This window comes from Ranitomeya variabilis, chromosome 1 (genome assembly GCF_051348905.1).
Source record: "Ranitomeya variabilis isolate aRanVar5 chromosome 1, aRanVar5.hap1, whole genome shotgun sequence".
NCBI lineage: Eukaryota > Metazoa > Chordata > Amphibia > Anura > Dendrobatidae > Ranitomeya > Ranitomeya variabilis.
The window spans coordinates 390,320,833-390,345,288 of NC_135232.1; the positions used below are offsets into that span (position 1 = coordinate 390,320,833).

General features: G+C 36.1%; 16 non-coding genes across 16 annotated transcripts; all 16 read left to right on the top strand.

Annotated features, from left to right (window-relative positions):
• The first annotated feature begins 1,990 nt into the window (after positions 1–1,990).
• On the top strand, positions 1,991–2,063 carry TRNAT-CGU (transfer RNA threonine (anticodon CGU)). The gene has a single exon. It is a non-coding gene; the product is annotated as a tRNA-Thr (tRNA).
• A 535-nt stretch (positions 2,064–2,598) lies between these two features.
• Positions 2,599–2,671, top strand: TRNAT-UGU (transfer RNA threonine (anticodon UGU)). The gene has a single exon. It is a non-coding gene; the product is annotated as a tRNA-Thr (tRNA).
• Positions 2,672–5,228: 2,557 nt separating this feature from the next.
• On the top strand, positions 5,229–5,301 carry TRNAT-CGU (transfer RNA threonine (anticodon CGU)). The gene has a single exon. It is a non-coding gene; the product is annotated as a tRNA-Thr (tRNA).
• A 538-nt stretch (positions 5,302–5,839) lies between these two features.
• On the top strand, positions 5,840–5,912 carry TRNAT-UGU (transfer RNA threonine (anticodon UGU)). Its single transcript has one exon. It is a non-coding gene; the product is annotated as a tRNA-Thr (tRNA).
• A 2,169-nt stretch (positions 5,913–8,081) lies between these two features.
• Positions 8,082–8,154, top strand: TRNAT-CGU (transfer RNA threonine (anticodon CGU)). The gene has a single exon. It is a non-coding gene; the product is annotated as a tRNA-Thr (tRNA).
• Positions 8,155–8,692: 538 nt separating this feature from the next.
• TRNAT-UGU (transfer RNA threonine (anticodon UGU)) lies at positions 8,693–8,765 on the top strand. Its single transcript has one exon. It is a non-coding gene; the product is annotated as a tRNA-Thr (tRNA).
• A 3,115-nt stretch (positions 8,766–11,880) lies between these two features.
• TRNAT-CGU (transfer RNA threonine (anticodon CGU)) lies at positions 11,881–11,953 on the top strand. Its single transcript has one exon. It is a non-coding gene; the product is annotated as a tRNA-Thr (tRNA).
• Positions 11,954–12,491: 538 nt separating this feature from the next.
• Positions 12,492–12,564, top strand: TRNAT-UGU (transfer RNA threonine (anticodon UGU)). Its single transcript has one exon. It is a non-coding gene; the product is annotated as a tRNA-Thr (tRNA).
• Positions 12,565–14,733: 2,169 nt separating this feature from the next.
• Positions 14,734–14,806, top strand: TRNAT-CGU (transfer RNA threonine (anticodon CGU)). Its single transcript has one exon. It is a non-coding gene; the product is annotated as a tRNA-Thr (tRNA).
• A 538-nt stretch (positions 14,807–15,344) lies between these two features.
• TRNAT-UGU (transfer RNA threonine (anticodon UGU)) lies at positions 15,345–15,417 on the top strand. The gene has a single exon. It is a non-coding gene; the product is annotated as a tRNA-Thr (tRNA).
• A 2,169-nt stretch (positions 15,418–17,586) lies between these two features.
• Positions 17,587–17,659, top strand: TRNAT-CGU (transfer RNA threonine (anticodon CGU)). The gene has a single exon. It is a non-coding gene; the product is annotated as a tRNA-Thr (tRNA).
• Positions 17,660–18,197: 538 nt separating this feature from the next.
• On the top strand, positions 18,198–18,270 carry TRNAT-UGU (transfer RNA threonine (anticodon UGU)). The gene has a single exon. It is a non-coding gene; the product is annotated as a tRNA-Thr (tRNA).
• Positions 18,271–20,439: 2,169 nt separating this feature from the next.
• TRNAT-CGU (transfer RNA threonine (anticodon CGU)) lies at positions 20,440–20,512 on the top strand. The gene has a single exon. It is a non-coding gene; the product is annotated as a tRNA-Thr (tRNA).
• Positions 20,513–21,050: 538 nt separating this feature from the next.
• TRNAT-UGU (transfer RNA threonine (anticodon UGU)) lies at positions 21,051–21,123 on the top strand. The gene has a single exon. It is a non-coding gene; the product is annotated as a tRNA-Thr (tRNA).
• Positions 21,124–23,292: 2,169 nt separating this feature from the next.
• TRNAT-CGU (transfer RNA threonine (anticodon CGU)) lies at positions 23,293–23,365 on the top strand. Its single transcript has one exon. It is a non-coding gene; the product is annotated as a tRNA-Thr (tRNA).
• A 538-nt stretch (positions 23,366–23,903) lies between these two features.
• Positions 23,904–23,976, top strand: TRNAT-UGU (transfer RNA threonine (anticodon UGU)). Its single transcript has one exon. It is a non-coding gene; the product is annotated as a tRNA-Thr (tRNA).
• Positions 23,977–24,456: the final 480 nt, after the last annotated feature.

Genomic DNA, 24,456 nt, shown 5'->3' on the forward strand with positions numbered 1-24,456 from the left:
TGTTGCTTCTGTGAAGCGGATCCTGAGGAAAACTACTCCAAACTAGGCACATTCAAATCAAAAATCTGCAAAAAAGGCTTTAAGAATGAAAATCTCATTGCAAACTCTGCAAAAAATCCCCAGGAAACACATCATGAACATAAAAACTCTTCCCAAAAGTACCTAATAAAGTGGTGTTTTCCTAAGTGGGTTCTGCTTGCAAAACTCATTGTTTTTAAATGCCTTAATAAAATTCCATCTGCAAATAACCTAAAGATTCACACTGAGGTTTTTTCAGGAAATTTTGATCAAAACTTTTCCAAACACCACTAGGAGTTCAAAAAACACAAGTTTTGTTTGAAGTGTTGGACTGCGCACACACTCAGTTTTTTAATGAATTTTTGGAACAGGAACTGGTATGTGCATATGACGGCTTTTAAACTCAGGAGAACTTGATGAGTTTTTCACGCAGAAGACTTTTCAAGAAATTTAGGACATTTCTTCCCCTGAATCGTCTTTTGTATCATTTTTTGGAATGTTTCCTGGACAATTTTGAGATGGCTTTTTTTGGAAGGTTTTCCCATGGTTTCGGTGAAGTCTTTTTTTCTGGTCGCATTTTTCACTCCATTGAAAAAATAAGAAACAGTTAGCTCTTTTAAGCAAAATCAATGGCAAAACACTCAAAAAAAAGTCTTTTTGAAGTCCAGGCATGTATTGAGCTTTTCCACTGATTTGTACTGTAAAATACACAGCATGTTCCTGGTGGAAAAAGCTAATAGAATGGACATGTGACTTCTTTTAACCGCTTGGCGTTTTTAGAAACCTGAAGTGGTCAAAAGACATTCAAAAACCTCAACATAGACAGAGCAAGTCAGTTTTACATAGAATTGCTTATGTTCATTCTTTTGAGCAATGTTTGATAGTGTTTTCAAATGATTCCAATGGCGGAAGCTGCCTGAAAAAAGACATCATGTGCGCATAGCCACCTAGTTGAAACTGAGTGGAAACTCTACAAATGCTCCTGCAAATCTCATAGCTCCTCAAAAATTTGGAGTTTCTGCCCAGATTCTGCTCTGAAAACTCAGCTAAAAACCTCTGTGTGCACATAGTCTTGTAGAGTTTCTGCCCTGAAAATGCAGGAAAAATATAACTTAGTGTGAACACACACTCATAGCTATTTTGAGTGATTTATTCCACTTCAGGGTTTGAAAAATGCCAGGTGAAAATAATAGGGGATATTGCATCTTTGAAGCAGATCCTGATGGAATTTGCTCTAAAGTAGATACTGTAAATCAAAAGGCTGCAAAGAAAAAGCTTTAGAAAAAAACTCTTCAAAAACACTTCAAGAACTCTCAAAAAGTGCTTTAGGAACCACTTTATAAAGCTAAACCTCCTTTAAAAGCTCCCCAATGAAAGGGTGTTTTTGCTTTAAAAAGTCTTCTTTTTTGAATGCCTCAATAAAACTCCATCTGCATATATCCTAATACTGACACAAAAAAATTCAGACATCATTCTTAAATTTGGCATAATTGAAAATGTAAATGAAAATCATGGCCAGAGATCTAATGCTATGTGGAGACAAAGACTTTAGAGCAGATTTGCTTTAAAATTTGCTTTCGTAAAAAGTTTCCACTTGAAAAACTCATCTTTTTTGAATGGCTCCATAAAACTCCATTTGCACATAGATTAATACTGACCTGAAAAAAGTTTATGAAATCATTCTTAAATTTGGTACAATTGAAAATATAAATAAATCATCGTGCTTCTCTTTACATTTTTTACCACGCCTTACCTTACAATCATTGCTTGTATGGGTTGTAAGTTTTCATATGCATTTCAAGTTGATATTTTTCCCATGTCAATGTCAAATTGGTACCTAAAGAAAAATCTTTGTACAGTTTCTTTGCATTCTCCCATGTAGCATAGTAAATGATCCTTAGGAGTTACTGAGCATATGCATACCTCTAACAGGCTAATCCCTACATCGCTTAAGAAATTGTTCCTTTTCAATGGCTTCATAGCTCAGAGGTTAGAGCACTGGTCTCGTAAACCAGGGGTCGTGAGTTCGACTCTCACTGAAGCCTTAAAAACTCTTTGTCTCTCATATGAAAATTGCTTATCTGTTTGGTCAGTCGTACAAAGTTGTGTGATTCAATATTGATGTTACGACATCCTTTTCAAAAGTTCTGGATAAGACCTTGATCATATATGACATTCGGGTAACGTGTGTCAAATTCCTTTCTTATGCCACCTCTATCAGAGCTTTAGGAGTCTAATGACCCTTCTTCATCAATTCTTGATGTGTGATTTTGTAATATAAAGAATTACATATTTTATTAAAGCAAGCAGTAGAATTCTCTTCTTTGCCAATCCATCTGATTTCATTTTTTTGCACATCAGATTGCCAATAAACAGGTAGTCAGTTATAGAACTGAAGCTTTAGAATGTTTGCAAGTCATGCTTTTGCATTGCAAGAGCAGTTGTTGGTTTGTTGGTGATGGGACATTACGTTAAGAGTGTGATTTCAAACTAGAAATGAAAGGACTTGTGTTGGTAATGCACCTGAATGGCTATTGCACTGTTCGAAATAGAGATCAAAAGATGTGTCAAAGTTTCGCTGGCTTCATAGCTCAGTGGTTAGAGCACTGGTCTTGTAAACCAGGGGTCGTGAGTTCAATTCTCACTGGAGCCTTTGTGTTATTTTGAAACTGAATAGTTTAATTCTTGAGCTTATCTTTAAAAATACCTGCTTAGTTGAAGGTTTATTATACTGAGAAAAAAATGTTCAGACATAATAATTACATTACTTGGAGAGTTTTCATCCATTTCAGGTTTGCAAAAAAACGTGGTAGCAAGTAAAAAAAATACTTGTTGCTTCTGTGAAGCGGATCCTGAGGAAAACTACTCCAAACTAGGCACATTCAAATCAAAAATCTGCAAAAAAGGCTTTAAGAATGAAAATCTCATTGCAAACTCTGCAAAAAATCCCCAGGAAACACATCATGAACATAAAAACTCTTCCCAAAAGTACCTAATAAAGTGGTGTTTTCCTAAGTGGGTTCTGCTTGCAAAACTCATTGTTTTTAAATGCCTTAATAAAATTCCATCTGCAAATAACCTAAAGATTCACACTGAGGTTTTTTCAGGAAATTTTGATCAACACTTTTCCAAACACCGCTAGGAGTTCAAAAAACACAAGTTTTGTTTGAAGTGTTGGACTGCGCACACACTCAGTTTTTTAATGAATTTTTGGAACAGGAACTGGTATGTGCATATGACGGCTTTTAAACTCAGGAGAACTTGATGAGTTTTTCACGCAGAAGACTTTTCAAGAAATTTAGGACATTTCTTCCCCTGAATCGTCTTTTGTATCATTTTTTTGGTTGTTTCCTGGACAATTTTGAGATGGCTTTTTTCGGAAGGTTTTCCCATGGTTTCGGTGAAGTCTTTTTTTCTGGTCGCATTTTTCACTCCATTGAAAAAAGAAGAAACAGTTAGCTCTTTTAAGCAAAATCAATGGCAAAACACTCAAAAAAAAAGTATTTTTGAAGTCCAGGCATGTATTGAGCTTTTCCACTGATTTGTACTGTAAAATACACAGCATGTTCCTGGTGGAAAACGCTAATAGAATGGACATGTGGCTTCTTTTAACCACTTGGCATTTTTAGAAACCTGAAGTGGTCAAAAGACATTCAAAAACCTCAACATAGACAGAGCAAGTCAGTTTAAGGCTACGTTCACACGATCCGTTTTTCACTGCGGATTTTTCCGGTCCTTTTTCGGGGAAATCCGCAGTGGAAAACGGCGGTGCTTCTCTCGGCGGATTTGTGTCCTTTTTCTTCTGCGGATTCCACTGCGGGTTTCCAACTGCAGTTTCCTATTGGTGCTGTTGGAAACCCGCAGCGGAATCCGCTGAAAGAATTGACATGGTACTTCTTTTTTCCGTTGGCAAATCCGCGCGGATTTTCCAGCGAAAAAAAGGATCGTCGGCACAGCGGGTTTTGTTTTCCATAGGGTAACATTGTACTGTACCCTGCATGGAAAACGGCTGCGGATCCGTAGCTGCAATTCCGCTACGGATCCGCAGCAAAAAACGGATCGTGTGAACGTAGCCTTACATAGAATTGCTTATGTTCATTCTTTTGAGCAATGTTTGATAGTGTTTTCAAATTATTCCAATGGCGGAAGCTGCCTGAAAAAAGACGTCATGTGCGCATAGCCACCTAGTTGAAACTGAGTGGAAACTCTACAAATGCACCTGCAAATCTCATAGCTCCTCAAAAATTTGGAGTTTCTGCCCAGATTCTGCTCTGAAAACTCAGCTAAAAACCTCTGTGTGCACATAGTTTTGTAGAGTTTCTGCCCTGAAAATGCAGGAAAAATATAACTTAGTGTGAACACACACTCATAGCTATTTTGAGTGATTTATTCCACTTCAGGGTTTGAAAAATGCCAGGTGAAAATAATAGGGGATATTGCATCTTTGAAGCAGATCCTGATGGAATTAGCTCTAAAGTAGACACTGTAAATCAAAAGGCTGCAAAGAAAAAGCTTTAGAAAAAAACTCTTCAAAAACACTTCAAGAACTCTCAAAAAGTGCTTTAGGAACCACTTTATAAAGCTAAACCTCCTTTAAAAGCTCCCCAATGAAAGGGTGTTTTTGCTTTAAAAAGTCTTCTTTTTTGAATGCCTCAATAAAACTCCATCTGCATATATCCTAATACTGACACAAAAAAATTCAGACATCATTCTTAAATTTGGCATAATTGAAAATGTAAATGAAAATCATGGCCAATGATCTAATGCTATGTGGAGACAAAGACTTTAGAGCAGATTTGCTTTAAAATTTGCTTTCGTAAAAAGTTTCCACTTGTAAAACTCATGTTTTTTGAATGGCTCCATAAAACTCCATTTGCACATAGATTAATACTGACCTGAAAAAAGTTTATGAAATCATTCTTAAATTTGGTACAATTGAAAATATAAATAAATCATCGTGCTTCTCTTTACATTTTTTACCACGCCTTACCTTACAATCATTGCTTGTATGGGTTGTAAGTTTTCATATGCATTTCAAGTTGATATTTTTCCCATGTCAATATCAAATTGGTACCTAAAGAAAAATCTTTGTACAGTTTCTTTGCATTTCTCCCATGTAGCATAGTAAATGATCCTTAGGAGTTACTGAGCATATGCATACCTCTAACAGGCTAATCCCTACATCGCTTAAGAAATTGTTCCTTTTCAATGGCTTCATAGCTCAGAGGTTAGAGCACTGGTCTCGTAAACCAGGGGTCGTGAGTTCGACTCTCACTGAAGCCTTAAAAATTCTTTGTCTCTCATATGAAAATTGCTTATCTGTTTGGTCAGTGGTACAAAGTTGGTGCGATTCAATATTGTTGTTACGACATCCTTTTCAAAAGTTCTGGATAAGACCTTGATCATATATGACATTCGGGTAACATGTGTGTCAAATTCCTTTCTTATGCCACCTCTATCAGAGCTTTAGGAGTCTAATGACCCTTCTTCATCAATTCTTGATGTGTGATTTTGTAATATAAAGAATTACATATTTTATTAAAGCAAGCAGTAGAATTCTATTCTTTGCCAATCCATCTGATTTCATTTTTTTGCACATCAGATTGCCAATAAACAGGTAGTCAGTTATAGAACTGAAGCTTTAGAATGTTTGCAAGTCATGCTTTTGCGTTGCAAGAGCAGTTGTTGGTTTGTTGGTGATGGGACATTACGTTAAGAGTGTGATTTCAAACTAGAAATGAAAGGACTTGTGTTGGTAATGCACCTGAATGGCTATTGCACTGTTCGAAATAGAGATCAAAAGATGTGTCAAAGTTTCGCTGGCTTCATAGCTCAGTGGTTAGAGCACTGGTCTTGTAAACCAGGGGTCGTGAGTTCAATTCTCACTGGAGCCTTTGTGTTATTTTGAAACTGAATAGTTTAATTCTTGAGCTTATCTTTAAAAATACCTGCTTAGTTGAAGGTTTATTATACTGAGAAAAAAATGTTCAGACATAATAATTACATTACTTGGAGAGTTTTCATCCATTTCAGGTTTGCAAAAAAACGTGGTAGCAAGTAAAAAAAATACTTGTTGCTTCTGTGAAGCGGATCCTGAGGAAAACTACTCCAAACTAGGCACATTCAAATCAAAAATCTGCAAAAAAGGCTTTAAGAATGAAAATCTCATTGCAAACTCTGCAAAAAATCCCCAGGAAACACATCATGAACATAAAAACTCTTCCCAAAAGTACCTAATAAAGTGGTGTTTTCCTAAGTGGGTTCTGCTTGCAAAACTCATTGTTTTTAAATGCCTTAATAAAATTCCATCTGCAAATAACCTAAAGATTCACACTGAGGTTTTTTCAGGAAATTTTGATCAACACTTTTCCAAACACCGCTAGGAGTTCAAAAAACACAAGTTTTGTTTGAAGTGTTGGACTACGCACACACTCAGTTTTTTAATGAATTTTTGGAACAGGAACTGGTATGTGCATATGACGGCTTTTAAACTCAGGAGAACTTGATGAGTTTTTCACGCAGAAGACTTTTCAAGAAATTTAAGACATTTCTTCCCCTGAATCGTCTTTTGTATCATTTTTTTGGTTGTTTCCTGGACAATTTTGAGACGGCTTTTTTCGGAAGGTTTTCCCATGGTTTCGGTGAAGTCTTTTTTTCTGGTCGCATTTTTCACTCCATTGAAAAAAGAAGAAACAGTTAGCTCTTTTAAGCAAAATCAATGGCAAAACACTCAAAAAAAAAGTATTTTTGAAGTCCAGGCATGTATTCAGCTTTTCCACTGATTTGTACTGTAAAATACACAGCATGTTCCTGGTGGAAAACGCTAATAGAATGGACATGTGGCTTCTTTTAACCGCTTGGCATTTTTAGAAACCTGAAGTGGTCAAAAGACATTCAAAAACCTCAACATAGACAGAGCAAGTCAGTTTTACATAGAATTGCTTATGTTCATTCTTTTGAGCAATGTTTGATAGTGTTTTCAAATGATTCCAATGGCGGAAGCTGCCTGAAAAAAGACATCATGTGCACATAGCCACCTAGTTGAAACTGAGTGGAAACTCTACAAATGCTCCTGCAAATCTCATAGCTCCTCAAAAATTTGGAGTTTCTGCCCAGATTCTGCTCTGAAAACTCAGCTAAAAACCTCTGTGTGCACATAGTCTTGTAGAGTTTCTGCCCTGAAAATGCAGGAAAAATATAACTTAGTGTGAACACACACTCATAGCTATTTTGAGTGATTTATTCCACTTCAGGGTTTGAAAAATGCCAGGTGAAAATAATAGGGGATATTGCATCTTTGAAGCAGATCCTGATGGAATTTGCTCTAAAGTAGACACTGTAAATCAAAAGGCTGCAAAGAAAAAGCTTTAGAAAAAAACTCTTCAAAAACACTTCGAGAACTCTCAAAAAGTGCTTTAGGAACCACTTTATAAAGCTAAACCTCCTTTAAAAGCTCCCCAATGAAAGGGTGTTTTTGCTTTAAAAAGTCTTCTTTTTTGAATGCCTCAATAAAACTCCATCTGCATATATCCTAATACTGACACAAAAAAATTCAGACATCATTCTTAAATTTGGTATAATTGAAAATGTAAATGATAATCATGGCCAATGATCTAATGCTATGTGGAGACAAAGACTTTAGAGCAGATTTGCTTTAAAATTTGCTTTCGTAAAAAGTTTCCACTTGAAAAACTCATCTTTTTTGAATGGCTCCATAAAACTCCATTTGCACATAGATTAATACTGACCTGAAAAAAGTTTATGAAATCATTCTTAAATTTGGTACAATTGAAAATATAAATAAATCATCGTGCTTCTCTTTACATTTTTTACCACGCCTTACCTTACAATCATTGCTTGTATGGGTTGTAAGTTTTCATATGCATTTCAAGTTGATATTTTTCCCATGTCAATGTCAAATTGGTACCTAAAGAAAAATCTTTGTACAGTTTCTTTGCATTTCTCCCATGTAGCATAGTAAATGATCCTTAGGAGTTACTGAGCATATGCATACCTCTAACAGGCTAATCCCTACATCGCTTAAGAAATTGTTCCTTTTCAATGGCTTCATAGCTCAGATGTTAGAGCACTGGTCTCGTAAACCAGGGGTCGTGAGTTCGACTCTCACTGAAGCCTTAAAAATTATTTGTCTCTCATATGAAAATTGCTTATCTGTTTGGTCAGTGGTACAAAGTTGGTGCGATTCAATATTGATGTTACGACATCCTTTTCAAAAGTTCTGGATAAGACCTTGATCATATATGACATTCGGGTAACATGTGTGTCAAATTCCTTTCTTATGCCACCTCTATCAGAGCTTTAGGAGTCTAATGACCCTTCTTCATCAATTCTTGATGTGTGATTTTGTAATATAAAGAATTACATATTTTATTAAAGCAAGCAGTAGAATTCTCTTCTTTGCCAATCCATCTGATTTCATTTTTTTGCACATCAGATTGCCAATAAACAGGTAGTCAGTTATAGAACTGAAGCTTTAGAATGTTTGCAAGTCATGCTTTTGCGTTGCAAGAGCAGTTGTTGGTTTGTTGGTGATGGGACATTACGTTAAGAGTGTGATTTCAAACTAGAAATGAAAGGACTTGTGTTGGTAATGCACCTGAATGGCTATTGCACTGTTCGAAATAGAGATCAAAAGATGTGTCAAAGTTTCGCTGGCTTCATAGCTCAGTGGTTAGAGCACTGGTCTTGTAAACCAGGGGTCGTGAGTTCAATTCTCACTGGAGCCTTTGTGTTATTTTGAAACTGAATAGTTTAATTCTTGAGCTTATCTTTAAAAATACCTGCTTAGTTGAAGGTTTATTATACTGAGAAAAAAATGTTCAGACATAATAATTACATTACTTGGAGAGTTTTCATCCATTTCAGGTTTGCAAAAAAACGTGGTAGCAAGTAAAAAAAATACTTGTTGCTTCTGTGAAGCGGATCCTGAGGAAAACTACTCCAAACTAGGCACATTCAAATCAAAAATCTGCAAAAAAGGCTTTAAGAATGAAAATCTCATTGCAAACTCTGCAAAAAATCCCCAGGAAACACATCATGAACATAAAAACTCTTCCCAAAAGTACCTAATAAAGTGGTGTTTTCCTAAGTGGGTTCTGCTTGCAAAACTCATTGTTTTTAAATGCCTTAATAAAATTCCATCTGCAAATAACCTAAAGATTCACACTGAGGTTTTTTCAGGAAATTTTGATCAACACTTTTCCAAACACCGCTAGGAGTTCAAAAAACACAAGTTTTGTTTGAAGTGTTGGACTGCGCACACACTCAGTTTTTTAATGAATTTTTGGAACAGGAACTGGTATGTGCATATGACGGCTTTTAAACTCAGGAGAACTTGATGAGTTTTTCACGCAGAAGACTTTTCAAGAAATTTAGGACATTTCTTCCCCTGAATCGTCTTTTGTATCATTTTTTGGGTTGTTTCCTGGACAATTTTGAGACGGCTTTTTTCGGAAGGTTTTCCCATGGTTTCGGTGAAGTCTTTTTTTCTGGTCGCATTTTTCACTCCATTGAAAAAAGAAGAAACAGTTAGCTCTTTTAAGCAAAATCAATGGCAAAACACTCAAAAAAAAAGTATTTTTGAAGTCCAGGCATGTATTGAGCTTTTCCACTGATTTGTACTGTAAAATACACAGCATGTTCCTGGTGGAAAACGCTAATAGAATGGACATGTGACTTCTTTTAACCGCTTGGCGTTTTTAGAAACCTGAAGTGGTCAAAAGACATTCAAAAACCTCAACATAGACAGAGCAAGTCAGTTTTACATAGAATTGCTTATGTTTAGTGTTGAGCATTCCGATACTGCAAGTATCGGGTATCGGCCGATATTTGCTGTATCGGAATTTCCGATACCGAGATCCGATACTTTTGTGGTATCGGGTATCGGGTATCGCAACAACATTAATGTAATAATGTGTAAAAGAGAGAATTAAAATAAAAAATATTGCTATACTCACCTGTCTGACGCAGCCTGGACCTCAGCGAGGGAACCGGCAGCGTTGTTTGTTTAAATTTCGCGCTTTTACTTGGTTACGTGAAGTCCCGGCTTGTGATTGGTCAGGGCGGCCATGTTGCCGGGACGCGGACCAATCACAGCAAGCCGTGACGAAATTACGTCACGGCTTGCTGTGATTGGTCCGCGTCCCGGCAACATGGCCGCCATTAACCAATCACAAGCCGTGACGTCACGGGAGGCTGGACATGCGCGTATTTTAAAAAGCGCGCGTGTCCAGCCTCCCGTGACGTCACGGCTTGTGATTGGTTAATGGCGGCCATGTTGCCGGGACGCGGACCAATCACAGCAAGCCGTGACATAATTTCGTCACGGCTTGCTGTGATTGGTCCGCGTCCCGGCAACATGGCCGCCCTGACCAATCACAAGCCGGGACTTCACATAACCAAGTAAAAACGTGAATTTTAAACAAACAACGCTGCCGGTTCCCTCGCTGAGGTCCAGGCTGCGTCGGAGAGGTGAGTATAGCAATATTTTTTATTTTAATTCTTTATTTTACACATTTATATGGATCCCAGGGTCGGAAGGAGAGTTTCCTCTCCTTCAGACCCTGGGAACCATCAGGAATACCGTCCGATACTTCAGTCCCATTGACTTGTATTGGTATCGGGTATCGGTATCGGATTGGATCCGATACTTTGCCGGTATCGGCCGATACTTTCCGATACCGATACTTTCAAGTATCGGACGGTATCGCTCAACACTACTTATGTTCATTCTTTTGAGCAATGTTTGATAGTGTTTTCAAATGATTCCAATGGTGGAAGCTGCCTGAAAAAAGACATCATGTGCACATAGCCACCTAGTTGAAACTGAGTGGAAACTCTACAAATGCTCCTGCAAATCTCATAGCTCCTCAAAAATTTGGAGTTTCTGCCCAGATTCTGCTCTGAAAACTCAGCTAAAAACCTCTGTGTGCACATAGTCTTGTAGAGTTTCTGCCCTGAAAATGCAGGAAAAATATAACTTAGTGTGAACACACATTCATAGCTATTTTGAGTGATTTATTCCACTTCAGGGTTTGAAAAATGCCAGGTGAAAATAATAGGGGATATTGCATCTTTGAAGCAGATCCTGATGGAATTTGCTCTAAAGTAGACACTGTGAATCAAAAGGCTGCAAAGAAAAAGCTTTAGATAAAAACTCTTCAAAAACACTTCAAGAACTCTCAAAAAGTGCTTTAGGAACCACTTTATAAAGCTAAACCTCCTTTAAAAGCTCCCCAATGAAAGGGTGTTTTTGCTTTAAAAAGTCTTCTTTTTTGAATGCCTCAATAAAACTCCATCTGCATATATCCTAATACTGACACAAAAAAAATTCAGACATCATTCTTAAATTTGGCATAATTGAAAATGTAAATGAAAATCATGGCCAGAGATCTAATGCTATGTGGAGACAAAGACTTTAGAGCAGATTTGCTTTAAAATTTGCTTTCGTAAAAAGTTTCCACTTGAAAAACTCATCTTTTTTGAATGGCTCCATAAAACTCCATTTGCACATAGATTAATACTGACCTGAAAAAAGTTTATGAAATCATTCTTAAATTTGGTACAATTGAAAATATAAATAAATCATCGTGCTTCTCTTTACATTTTTTACCACGCCTTACCTTACAATCATTGCTTGTATGGGTTGTAAGTTTTCATATGCATTTCAAGTTGATATTTTTCCCATGTCAATGTCAAATTGGTACCTAAAGAAAAATCTTTGTACAGTTTCTTTGCATTTCTCCCATGTAGCATAGTAAATGATCCTTAGGAGTTACTGAGCATATGCATACCTCTAACAGGCTAATCCCTACATCGCTTAAGAAATTGCTCCTTTTCAATGGCTTCATAGCTCAGAGGTTAGAGCACTGGTCTCGTAAACCAGGGGTCGTGAGTTCGACTCTCACTGAAGCCTTAAAAACTCTTTGTCTCTCATATGAAAATTGCTTATCTGTTTGGTCAGTGGTACAAAGTTGGTGCGATTCAATATTGATGTTACGACATCCTTTTCAAAAGTTCTGGATAAGACCTTGATCATATATGACATTCGGGTAACATGTGTGTCAAATTCCTTTCTTATGCCACCTCTATCAGAGCTTTAGGAGTCTAATGACCCTTCTTCATCAATTCTTGATGTGTGATTTTGTAATATAAAGAATTACATATTTTATTAAAGCAAGCAGTAGAATTCTATTCTTTGCCAATCCATCTGATTTCATTTTTTTGCACATCAGATTGCCAATAAACAGGTAGTCAGTTATAGAACTGAAGCTTTAGAATGTTTGCAAGTCATGCTTTTGCGTTGCAAGAGCAGTTGTTGGTTTGTTGGTGATGGGACATTACGTTAAGAGTGTGATTTCAAACTAGAAATGAAAGGACTTGTGTTGGTAATGCACCTGAATGGCTATTGCACTGTTCGAAATAGAGATCAAAAGATGTGTCAAAGTTTCGCTGGCTTCATAGCTCAGTGGTTAGAGCACTGGTCTTGTAAACCAGGGGTCGTGAGTTCAATTCTCACTGGAGCCTTTGTGTTATTTTGAAACTGAATAGTTTAATTCTTGAGCTTATCTTTAAAAATACCTGCTTAGTTGAAGGTTTATTATACTGAGAAAAAAATGTTCAGACATAATAATTACATTACTTGGAGAGTTTTCATCCATTTCAGGTTTGCAAAAAAACGTGGTAGCAAGTAAAAAAAATACTTGTTGCTTCTATGAAGCGGATCCTGAGGAAAACTACTCCAAACTAGGCACATTCAAATCAAAAATCTGCAAAAAAGGCTTTAAGAATGAAAATCTCATTGCAAACTCTGCAAAAAATCCCCAGGAAACACATCATGAACATAAAAACTCTTCCCAAAAGTACCTAATAAAGTGGTGTTTTCCGAAGTGGGTTCTGCTTGCAAAACTCATTGTTTTTAAATGCCTTAATAAAATTCCATCTGCAAATAACCTAAAGATTCACACTGAGGTTTTTTCAGGAAATTTTGATCAACACTTTTCCAAACACCGCTAGGAGTTCAAAAAACACAAGTTTTGTTTGAAGTGTTGGACTGCGCACACACTCAGTTTTTTAATGAATTTTTGGAACAGGAACTGGTATGTGCATATGACGGCTTTTAAACTCAGGAGAACTTGATGAGTTTTTCACGCAGAAGACTTTTCAAGAAATTTAGGACATTTCTTCCCCTGAATCGTCTTTTGTATCATTTTTTTGGTTGTTTCCTGGACAATTTTGAGACGGCTTTTTTGGAAGGTTTTCCCATGGTTTCGGTGAAGTCTTTTTTTCTGGTCGCATTTTTCACTCCATTGAAAAAAGAAGAAACAGTTAGCTCTTTTAAGCAAAATCAATGGCAAAACACTAAAAAAAAAAGTATTTTTGAAGTCCAGGCATGTATTGAGCTTTTCCACTGATTTGTACTGTAAAATACACAGCATGTTCCTGGTGGAAAACGCTAATAGAATGGACATGTGACTTCTTTTAACCGCTTGGCGTTTTTAGAAACCTGAAGTGGTCAAAAGACATTCAAAAACCTCAACATAGACAGAGCAAGTCAGTTTTACATAGAATTGCTTATGTTCATTCTTTTGAGCAATGTTTGATAGTGTTTTCAAATGATTCCAATGGCGGAAGCTGCCTGAAAAAAGACATCATGTGCACATAGCCACCTAGTTGAAACTGAGTGGAAACTCTACAAATGCTCCTGCAAATCTCATAGCTCCTCAAAAATGTGGAGTTTCTGCCCAGATTCTGCTCTGAAAACTCAGCTAAAAACCTCTGTGTGCACATAGTCTTGTAGAGTTTCTGCCCTGAAAATGCAGGAAAAATATAACTTAGTGTGAACACACACTCATAGCTATTTTGAGTGATTTATTCCACTTCAGGGTTTGAAAAATGCCAGGTGAAAATAATAGGGGATATTGCATCTTTGAAGCAGATCCTGATGGAATTTGCTCTAAAGTAGACACTGTAAATCAAAAGGCTGCAAAGAAAAAGCTTTAGAAAAAAACTCTTCAAAAACACTTCAAGAACTCTCAAAAAGTGCTTTAGGAACCACTTTATAAAGCTAAACCTCCTTTAAAAGCTCCCCAATGAAAGGGTGTTTTTGCTTTAAAAAGTCTTCTTTTTTGAATGCCTCAATAAAACTCCATCTGCATATATCCTAATACTGACACAAAAACAATTCAGACATCATTCTTAAATTTGGCATAATTGAAAATGTAAATGAAAATCATGGCCAGAGATCTAATGCTATGTGGAGACAAAGACTTTAGAGCAGATTTGCTTTAAAATTTGCTTTCGTAAAAAGTTTCCACTTGAAAAACTCATCTTTTTTGAATGGCTCCATAAAACTCCATTTGCACATAGATTAATACTGACCTGAAAAAAGTTTATGAAATCATTCTTAAATTTGGTACAATTGAAAATATAAATAAATCATCGTGCTTCTCTTTACATTTTTTACCACGCCTTACCTTACAATCATTGCTTGTATGGGTTGTAAGTTTTCATATGCATTTCAAGTTGATATTTTTCCCATGTCAATGTCAAATTGGTACCTAAAGAAAAATCTTTGTACAGTTTCTTTGCATTTCTCCCATGTAGCATAGTAAATGATCCTTAGGAGTTACTGAGCATATGCATACCTCTAACAGGCTAATCCCTACATCGCTTAAGAAATTGCTCCTTTTCAATGGCTTCATAGCTCAGAGGTTAGAGCACTGGTCTCGTAAACCAGGGGTCGTGAGTTCGACTCTCACTGAAGCCTTAAAAACTCTTTGTCTCTCATATGAAAATTGCTTATCTGTTTGGTCAGTGGTACAAAGTTGGTGCGATTCAATATTGATGTTACGACATCCTTTTCAAAAGTTCTGGATAAGACCTTGATCATATATGACATTCGGGTAACATGTGTGTCAAATTCCTTTCTTATGCCACCTCTATCAGAGCTTTAGGAGTCTAATGACCCTTCTTCATCAATTCTTGATGTGTGATTTTGTAATATAAAGAATTACATATTTTATTAAAGCAAGCAGTAGAATTCTATTCTTTGCCAATCCATCTGATTTCATTTTTTTGCACATCAGATTGCCAATAAACAGGTAGTCAGTTATAGAACTGAAGCTTTAGAATGTTTGCAAGTCATGCTTTTGCGTTGCAAGAGCAGTTGTTGGTTTGTTGGTGATGGGACATTACGTTAAGAGTGTGATTTCAAACTAGAAATGAAAGGACTTGTGTTGGTAATGCACCTGAATGGCTATTGCACTGTTCGAAATAGAGATCAAAAGATGTGTCAAAGTTTCGCTGGCTTCATAGCTCAGTGGTTAGAGCACTGGTCTTGTAAACCAGGGGTTGTGAGTTCAATTCTCACTGGAGCCTTTGTGTTATTTTGAAACTGAATAGTTTAATTCTTGAGCTTATCTTTAAAAATACCTGCTTAGTTGAAGGTTTATTATACTGAGAAAAAAATGTTCAGACATAATAATTACATTACTTGGAGAGTTTTCATCCATTTCAGGTTTGCAAAAAAACGTGGTAGCAAGTAAAAAAAATACTTGTTGCTTCTATGAAGCGGATCCTGAGGAAAACTACTCCAAACTAGGCACATTCAAATCAAAAATCTGCAAAAAAGGCTTTAAGAATGAAAATCTCATTGCAAACTCTGCAAAAAATCCCCAGGAAACACATCATGAACATAAAAACTCTTCCCAAAAGTACCTAATAAAGTGGTGTTTTCCGAAGTGGGTTCTGCTTGCAAAACTCATTGTTTTTAAATGCCTTAATAAAATTCCATCTGCAAATAACCTAAAGATTCACACTGAGGTTTTTTCAGGAAATTTTGATCAACACTTTTCCAAACACCGCTAGGAGTTCAAAAAACACAAGTTTTGTTTGAAGTGTTGGACTGCGCACACACTCAGTTTTTTAATGAATTTTTGGAACAGGAACTGGTATGTGCATATGACGGCTTTTAAACTCAGGAGAACTTGATGAGTTTTTCACGCAGAAGACTTTTCAAGAAATTTAGGACATTTCTTCCCCTGAATCGTCTTTTGTATCATTTTTTTGGTTGTTTCCTGGACAATTTTGAGACGGCTTTTTTGGAAGGTTTTCCCATGGTTTCGGTGAAGTCTTTTTTTCTGGTCGCATTTTTCACTCCATTGAAAAAAGAAGAAACAGTTAGCTCTTTTAAGCAAAATCAATGGCAAAACACTCAAAAAAAAAGTATTTTTGAAGTCCAGGCATGTATTGAGCTTTTCCACTGATTTGTACTGTAAAATACACAGCATGTTCCTGGTGGAAAACGCTAATAGAATGGACATGTGACTTCTTTTAACCGCTTGGCGTTTTTAGAAACCTGAAGTGGTCAAAAGACATTCAAAAACCTCAACATAGACAGAGCAAGTCAGTTTTACATAGAATTGCTTATGTTCATTCTTTTGAGCAATGTTTGATAGTGTTTTCAAATGATTCCAATGGCGGAAGCTGCCTGAAAAAAGACATCATGTGCACATAGCCACCTAGTTGAAACTGAGTGGAAACTCTACAAATGCTCCTGCAAATCTCATAGCTCCTCAAAAATGTGGAGTTTCTGCCCAGATTCTGCTCTGAAAACTCAGCTAAAAACCTCTGTGTGCACATAGTCTTGTAGAGTTTCTGCCCTGAAAATGCAGGAAAAATATAACTTAGTGTGAACACACACTCATAGCTATTTTGAGTGATTTATTCCACTTCAGGGTTTGAAAAATGCCAGGTGAAAATAATAGGGGATATTGCATCTTTGAAGCAGATCCTGATGGAATTTGCTCTAAAGTAGACACTGTAAATCAAAAGGCTGCAAAGAAAAAGCTTTAGAAAAAAACTCTTCAAAAACACTTCAAGAACTCTCAAAAAGTGCTTTAGGAACCACTTTATAAAGCTAAACCTCCTTTAAAAGCTCCCCAATGAAAGGGTGTTTTTGCTTTAAAAAGTCTTCTTTTTTGAATGCCTCAATAAAACTCCATCTGCATATATCCTAATACTGACACAAAAACAATTCAGACATCATTCTTAAATTTGGCATAATTGAAAATGTAAATGAAAATCATGGCCAGAGATCTAATGCTATGTGGAGACAAAGACTTTAGAGCAGATTTGCTTTAAAATTTGCTTTCGTAAAAAGTTTCCACTTGAAAAACTCATCTTTTTTGAATGGCTCCATAAAACTCCATTTGCACATAGATTAATACTGACCTGAAAAAAGTTTATGAAATCATTCTTAAATTTGGTACAATTGAAAATATAAATAAATCATCGTGCTTCTCTTTACATTTTTTACCACGCCTTACCTTACAATCATTGCTTGTATGGGTTGTAAGTTTTCATATGCATTTCAAGTTGATATTTTTCCCATGTCAATGTCAAATTGGTACCTAAAGAAAAATCTTTGTACAGTTTCTTTGCATTTCTCCCATGTAGCATAGTAAATGATCCTTAGGAGTTACTGAGCATATGCATACCTCTAACAGGCTAATCCCTACATCGCTTAAGAAATTGTTCCTTTTCAATGGCTTCATAGCTCAGAGGTTAGAGCACTGGTCTCGTAAACCAGGGGTCGTGAGTTCGACTCTCACTGAAGCCTTAAAAACTCTTTGTCTCTCATATGAAAATTGCTTATCTGTTTGGTCAGTGGTACAAAGTTGGTGCGATTCAATATTGATGTTACGACATCCTTTTCAAAAGTTCTGGATAAGACCTTGATCATATATGACATTCGGGTAACATGTGTGTCAAATTCCTTTCTTATGCCACCTCTATCAGAGCTTTAGGAGTCTAATGACCCTTCTTCATCAATTCTTGATGTGTGATTTTGTAATATAAAGAATTACATATTTTATTAAAGCAAGCAGTAGAATTCTATTCTTTGCCAATCCATCTGATTTCATTTTTTTGCACATCAGATTGCCAATAAACAGGTAGTCAGTTATAGAACTGAAGCTTTAGAATGTTTGCAAGTCATGCTTTTGCGTTGCAAGAGCAGTTGTTGGTTTGTTGGTGATGGGACATTACGTTAAGAGTGTGATTTCAAACTAGAAATGAAAGGACTTGTGTTGGTAATGCACCTGAATGGCTATTGCACTGTTCGAAATAGAGATCAAAAGATGTGTCAAAGTTTCGCTGGCTTCATAGCTCAGTGGTTAGAGCACTGGTCTTGTAAACCAGGGGTTGTGAGTTCAATTCTCACTGGAGCCTTTGTGTTATTTTGAAACTGAATAGTTTAATTCTTGAGCTTATCTTTAAAAATACCTGCTTAGTTGAAGGTTTATTATACTGAGAAAAAAATGTTCAGACATAATAATTACATTACTTGGAGAGTTTTCATCCATTTCAGGTTTGCAAAAAAACGTGGTAGCAAGTAAAAAAAATACTTGTTGCTTCTATGAAGCGGATCCTGAGGAAAACTACTCCAAACTAGGCACATTCAAATCAAAAATCTGCAAAAAAGGCTTTAAGAATGAAAATCTCATTGCAAACTCTGCAAAAAATCCCCAGGAAACACATCATGAACATAAAAACTCTTCCCAAAAGTACCTAATAAAGTGGTGTTTTCCGAAGTGGGTTCTGCTTGCAAAACTCATTGTTTTTAAATGCCTTAATAAAATTCCATCTGCAAATAACCTAAAGATTCACACTGAGGTTTTTTCAGGAAATTTTGATCAACACTTTTCCAAACACCGCTAGGAGTTCAAAAAACACAAGTTTTGTTTGAAGTGTTGGACTGCGCACACACTCAGTTTTTTAATGAATTTTTGGAACAGGAACTGGTATGTGCATATGACGGCTTTTAAACTCAGGAGAACTTGATGAGTTTTTCACGCAGAAGACTTTTCAAGAAATTTAGGACATTTCTTCCCCTGAATCGTCTTTTGTATCATTTTTTTGGTTGTTTCCTGGACAATTTTGAGACGGCTTTTTTGGAAGGTTTTCCCATGGTTTCGGTGAAGTCTTTTTTTCTGGTCGCATTTTTCACTCCATTGAAAAAAGAAGAAACAGTTAGCTCTTTTAAGCAAAATCAATGGCAAAACACTCAAAAAAAAAGTATTTTTGAAGTCCAGGCATGTATTGAGCTTTTCCACTGATTTGTACTGTAAAATACACAGCATGTTCCTGGTGGAAAACGCTAATAGAATGGACATGTGACTTCTTTTAACCGCTTGGCGTTTTTAGAAACCTGAAGTGGTCAAAAGACATTCAAAAACCTCAACATAGACAGAGCAAGTCAGTTTTACATAGAATTGCTTATGTTCATTCTTTTGAGCAATGTTTGATAGTGTTTTCAAATGATTCCAATGGCGGAAGCTGCCTGAAAAAAGACATCATGTGCACATAGCCACCTAGTTGAAACTGAGTGGAAACTCTACAAATGCTCCTGCAAATCTCATAGCTCCTCAAAAATGTGGAGTTTCTGCCCAGATTCTGCTCTGAAAACTCAGCTAAAAACCTCTGTGTGCACATAGTCTTGTAGAGTTTCTGCCCTGAAAATGCAGGAAAAATATAACTTAGTGTGAACACACACTCATAGCTATTTTGAGTGATTTATTCCACTTCAGGGTTTGAAAAATGCCAGGTGAAAATAATAGGGGATATTGCATCTTTGAAGCAGATCCTGATGGAATTTGCTCTAAAGTAGACACTGTAAATCAAAAGGCTGCAAAGAAAAAGCTTTAGAAAAAAACTCTTCAAAAACACTTCAAGAACTCTCAAAAAGTGCTTTAGGAACCACTTTATAAAGCTAAACCTCCTTTAAAAGCTCCCCAATGAAAGGGTGTTTTTGCTTTAAAAAGTCTTCTTTTTTGAATGCCTCAATAAAACTCCATCTGCATATATCCTAATACTGACACAAAAACAATTCAGACATCATTCTTAAATTTGGCATAATTGAAAATGTAAATGAAAATCATGGCCAGAGATCTAATGCTATGTGGAGACAAAGACTTTAGAGCAGATTTGCTTTAAAATTTGCTTTCGTAAAAAGTTTCCACTTGAAAAACTCATCTTTTTTGAATGGCTCCATAAAACTCCATTTGCACATAGATTAATACTGACCTGAAAAAAGTTTATGAAATCATTCTTAAATTTGGTACAATTGAAAATATAAATAAATCATCGTGCTTCTCTTTACATTTTTTACCACGCCTTACCTTACAATCATTGCTTGTATGGGTTGTAAGTTTTCATATGCATTTCAAGTTGATATTTTTCCCATGTCAATGTCAAATTGGTACCTAAAGAAAAATCTTTGTACAGTTTCTTTGCATTTCTCCCATGTAGCATAGTAAATGATCCTTAGGAGTTACTGAGCATATGCATACCTCTAACAGGCTAATCCCTACATCGCTTAAGAAATTGTTCCTTTTCAATGGCTTCATAGCTCAGAGGTTAGAGCACTGGTCTCGTAAACCAGGGGTCGTGAGTTCGACTCTCACTGAAGCCTTAAAAACTCTTTGTCTCTCATATGAAAATTGCTTATCTGTTTGGTCAGTGGTACAAAGTTGGTGCGATTCAATATTGATGTTACGACATCCTTTTCAAAAGTTCTGGATAAGACCTTGATCATATATGACATTCGGGTAACATGTGTGTCAAATTCCTTTCTTATGCCACCTCTATCAGAGCTTTAGGAGTCTAATGACCCTTCTTCATCAATTCTTGATGTGTGATTTTGTAATATAAAGAATTACATATTTTATTAAAGCAAGCAGTAGAATTCTATTCTTTGCCAATCCATCTGATTTCATTTTTTTGCACATCAGATTGCCAATAAACAGGTAGTCAGTTATAGAACTGAAGCTTTAGAATGTTTGCAAGTCATGCTTTTGCGTTGCAAGAGCAGTTGTTGGTTTGTTGGTGATGGGACATTACGTTAAGAGTGTGATTTCAAACTAGAAATGAAAGGACTTGTGTTGGTAATGCACCTGAATGGCTATTGCACTGTTCGAAATAGAGATCAAAAGATGTGTCAAAGTTTCGCTGGCTTCATAGCTCAGTGGTTAGAGCACTGGTCTTGTAAACCAGGGGTTGTGAGTTCAATTCTCACTGGAGCCTTTGTGTTATTTTGAAACTGAATAGTTTAATTCTTGAGCTTATCTTTAAAAATACCTGCTTAGTTGAAGGTTTATTATACTGAGAAAAAAATGTTCAGACATAATAATTACATTACTTGGAGAGTTTTCATCCATTTCAGGTTTGCAAAAAAACGTGGTAGCAAGTAAAAAAAATACTTGTTGCTTCTATGAAGCGGATCCTGAGGAAAACTACTCCAAACTAGGCACATTCAAATCAAAAATCTGCAAAAAAGGCTTTAAGAATGAAAATCTCATTGCAAACTCTGCAAAAAATCCCCAGGAAACACATCATGAACATAAAAACTCTTCCCAAAAGTACCTAATAAAGTGGTGTTTTCCGAAGTGGGTTCTGCTTGCAAAACTCATTGTTTTTAAATGCCTTAATAAAATTCCATCTGCAAATAACCTAAAGATTCACACTGAGGTTTTTTCAGGAAATTTTGATCAACACTTTTCCAAACACCGCTAGGAGTTCAAAAAACACAAGTTTTGTTTGAAGTGTTGGACTGCGCACACACTCAGTTTTTTAATGAATTTTTGGAACAGGAACTGGTATGTGCATATGACGGCTTTTAAACTCAGGAGAACTTGATGAGTTTTTCACGCAGAAGACTTTTCAAGAAATTTAGGACATTTCTTCCCCTGAATCGTCTTTTGTATCATTTTTTTGGTTGTTTCCTGGACAATTTTGAGACGGCTTTTTTGGAAGGTTTTCCCATGGTTTCGGTGAAGTCTTTTTTTCTGGTCGCATTTTTCACTCCATTGAAAAAAGAAGAAACAGTTAGCTCTTTTAAGCAAAATCAATGGCAAAACACTCAAAAAAAAAGTATTTTTGAAGTCCAGGCATGTATTGAGCTTTTCCACTGATTTGTACTGTAAAATACACAGCATGTTCCTGGTGGAAAACGCTAATAGAATGGACATGTGACTTCTTTTAACCGCTTGGCGTTTTTAGAAACCTGAAGTGGTCAAAAGACATTCAAAAACCTCAACATAGACAGAGCAAGTCAGTTTTACATAGAATTGCTTATGTTCATTCTTTTGAGCAATGTTTGATAGTGTTTTCAAATGATTCCAATGGCGGAAGCTGCCTGAAAAAAGACATCATGTGCACATAGCCACCTAGTTGAAACTGAGTGGAAACTCTACAAATGCTCCTGCAAATCTCATAGCTCCTCAAAAATGTGGAGTTTCTGCCCAGATTCTGCTCTGAAAACTCAGCTAAAAACCTCTGTGTGCACATAGTCTTGTAGAGTTTCTGCCCTGAAAATGCAGGAAAAATATAACTTAGTGTGAACACACACTCATAGCTATTTTGAGTGATTTATTCCACTTCAGGGTTTGAAAAATGCCAGGTGAAAATAATAGGGGATATTGCATCTTTGAAGCAGATCCTGATGGAATTTGCTCTAAAGTAGACACTGTAAATCAAAAGGCTGCAAAGAAAAAGCTTTAGAAAAAAACTCTTCAAAAACACTTCAAGAACTCTCAAAAAGTGCTTTAGGAACCACTTTATAAAGCTAAACCTCCTTTAAAAGCTCCCCAATGAAAGGGTGTTTTTGCTTTAAAAAGTCTTCTTTTTTGAATGCCTCAATAAAACTCCATCTGCATATATCCTAATACTGACACAAAAACAATTCAGACATCATTCTTAAATTTGGCATAATTGAAAATGTAAATGAAAATCATGGCCAGAGATCTAATGCTATGTGGAGACAAAGACTTTAGAGCAGATTTGCTTTAAAATTTGCTTTCGTAAAAAGTTTCCACTTGAAAAACTCATCTTTTTTGAATGGCTCCATAAAACTCCATTTGCACATAGATTAATACTGACCTGAAAAAAGTTTATGAAATCATTCTTAAATTTGGTACAATTGAAAATATAAATAAATCATCGTGCTTCTCTTTACATTTTTTACCACGCCTTACCTTACAATCATTGCTTGTATGGGTTGTAAGTTTTCATATGCATTTCAAGTTGATATTTTTCCCATGTCAATGTCAAATTGGTACCTAAAGAAAAATCTTTGTACAGTTTCTTTGCATTTCTCCCATGTAGCATAGTAAATGATCCTTAGGAGTTACTGAGCATATGCATACCTCTAACAGGCTAATCCCTACATCGCTTAAGAAATTGCTCCTTTTCAATGGCTTCATAGCTCAGAGGTTAGAGCACTGGTCTCGTAAACCAGGGGTCGTGAGTTCGACTCTCACTGAAGCCTTAAAAACTCTTTGTCTCTCATATGAAAATTGCTTATCTGTTTGGTCAGTGGTACAAAGTTGGTTCGATTCAATATTGATGTTACGACATCCTTTTCAAAAGTTCTGGATAAGACCTTGATCATATATGACATTCGGGTAACATGTGTGTCAAATTCCTTTCTTATGCCACCTCTATCAGAGCTTTAGGAGTCTAATGACCCTTCTTCATCAATTCTTGATGTGTGATTTTGTAATATAAAGAATTACATATTTTATTAAAGCAAGCAGTAGAATTCTATTCTTTGCCAATCCATCTGATTTCATTTTTTTGCACATCAGATTGCCAATAAACAGGTAGTCAGTTATAGAACTGAAGCTTTAGAATGTTTGCAAGTCATGCTTTTGCGTTGCAAGAGCAGTTGTTGGTTTGTTGGTGATGGGACATTACGTTAAGAGTGTGATTTCAAACTAGAAATGAAAGGACTTGTGTTGGTAATGCACCTGAATGGCTATTGCACTGTTCGAAATAGAGATCAAAAGATGTGTTAAAGTTTCGCTGGCTTCATAGCTCAGTGGTTAGAGCACTGGTCTTGTAAACCAGGGGTTGTGAGTTCAATTCTCACTGGAGCCTTTGTGTTATTTTGAAACTGAATAGTTTAATTCTTGAGCTTATCTTTAAAAATACCTGCTTAGTTGAAGGTTTATTATACTGAGAAAAAAATGTTCAGACATAATAATTACATTACTTGGAGAGTTTTCATCCATTTCAGGTTTGCAAAAAAACGTGGTAGCAAGTAAAAAAAATACTTGTTGCTTCTATGAAGCGGATCCTGAGGAAAACTACTCCAAACTAGGCACATTCAAATCAAAAATCTGCAAAAAAGGCTTTAAGAATGAAAATCTCATTGCAAACTCTGCAAAAAATCCCCAGGAAACACATCATGAACATAAAAACTCTTCCCAAAAGTACCTAATAAAGTGGTGTTTTCCGAAGTGGGTTCTGCTTGCAAAACTCATTGTTTTTAAATGCCTTAATAAAATTCCATCTGCAAATAACCTAAAGATTCACACTGAGGTTTTTTCAGGAAATTTTGATCAACACTTTTCCAAA